The sequence below is a fragment of the Octopus bimaculoides genome, chromosome 2, assembly GCF_001194135.2.
Source record: "Octopus bimaculoides isolate UCB-OBI-ISO-001 chromosome 2, ASM119413v2, whole genome shotgun sequence".
Taxonomy (NCBI): Eukaryota; Metazoa; Mollusca; class Cephalopoda; order Octopoda; family Octopodidae; genus Octopus; species Octopus bimaculoides.
The window spans coordinates 141,218,440-141,220,479 of NC_068982.1; positions in this window are offsets into that span (position 1 = coordinate 141,218,440).

Sequence of the window (2,040 nt, forward strand, 5' to 3'; positions counted from 1 at the left end):
ATATATATATATATATATATATACGTATATATATGCATATGCATGTGTGTAAGTGTATGTGAGTGTGTATTGAATCATTTAAGTGTATCTTTATAGATTGTCTATAGAATTCAGAGCCAGCGGTATAAGATTCGACGTTTCGAAAACGAATATTTCTAAGCAAACAATGTGATCGAACATAGGAATAATAGGCCATAGGTGTATATACATATTTCAAGGGCTATTGCTCTTTCTTCAGCAATTTCATGTCGCAATTATCCACACACACGTATATTTATACGTACAGCGTTTAGTCCTGTCGCAGAATAGGATAGACCAATTTGTGTATTAAAACACATTTCTGGCAACTAGTAGGGAATATTTAGTTCCTAACAAACGAACAGTATTTCATTTAAAATATCAAGTATACTTGAAAGTTACACGTGAGTATGGTTTAGAGGAGATACTGATGAACGAGCAATACTTCCCGAAAGATGCATATACATCCATTATATATTTCTTTTATATGATTGTTGTCATAGACATATTCGTTTACGAAACACCGTAATTTGCAGTGATATCTCCGAATTCTATAAGAAATGGACAGATTAACTGAAAACTAAAAAAATATTTTATTTGTTTGGTAGGACCTAACCGAATTTCAAGCGTAAACATTCAGACATTGTATGTAAAATATTTCAGCTTTGTTCATGTATTTTCGTCTGTACTAAAGGGATATTCATCGTGTTTTTCCTGCTCATGAGTAGTAGCAGTAGCAATAGGGTGGCTATGCTCACTCTTGGATATATAGATACACAATACAGATATGAACAATGCTGATATATGCTAACAACTGTTTTTGCTTACTAGTGACTACAGTGTGCAGCTGTTCTTGTACGCTTAAATATATCATTGTAAGGTGATATCAACAATAAGGCTGTATCAGCGTGATTATTTATTTGTATGTGCATATATTGCAATTCCTTGAAGAGAAATTTGAAAAGTTATGACAATGAAATATTAACGTCTAATACACCATATATAAAGAACTAGATGTTACTTTAAAAGAAATTGTTTGAACATTTACACAATAAAATAAAAGCTATATAAAAAAAATTATAAGAAATCGCAATGCGGATATAAATAGTAACAACACCTTGTACATCGAAATGTGGACCATATGCATATAAGTGTATGTGACACAGAAAGGAGAATGTATATAGAGAGACACGTATATAAGTTTGTGCATAAATGTATTGTGTTACGTTTTCTTACATTATGCATCAATACTGGAGACCAAGAAAAATGTTCTAAATATTCCCAGTACGAAATTTGTATGCACTCAAACACATCATTTTATTCAAACAATGCTGCTGAATATATCGAACTTCACAGCATCTCATCTGCATTTTAGATGTAATTCTTTACTCTCGATTGCCTTTTCAATTGTATAGACTGTACCTAGAAATTTTGGCATACGATGACAACACCGTTATAGTGTTGCTCTGAATAAATATTTCATATAAATCACTTATATTCTTTTCTGTTTAATATTTCTACTTACGTATGCATTGAATTGAATTGTCTGGTGTTATCTCTCCAACTATTCCTCTGTTAATGCAGCTAGTTTCAATATTTATACACATTGCTATATAAACTGTATAACTAATAAAATGTCGACACTTTATGACCATAGAGCGGCATATGTATTTATTTAAACATGGACATTACTGTGCAGAATTAGAATTTTGCCACAACACTTTAATTAGTTCTCCACGAAATATGTATTATTATGAGCAGAATAAATTTGGTCAAAACACACGATAACAATAATGTAAGAAAATAACTTGCATACAGTCAAAACCGACTCAATTGTAGCAGCCATTTGTGGTTCATGAACATATTTAAACGGGAAATCGAAACCCACAGCATAACTGGTTACGCATCTATAACAAAGCACATACACATAGACATATATAAGTCTGTATGTATATTCATAAACACACACAAACATACGTATACATACATACATACATATATATATATATATATATATATATA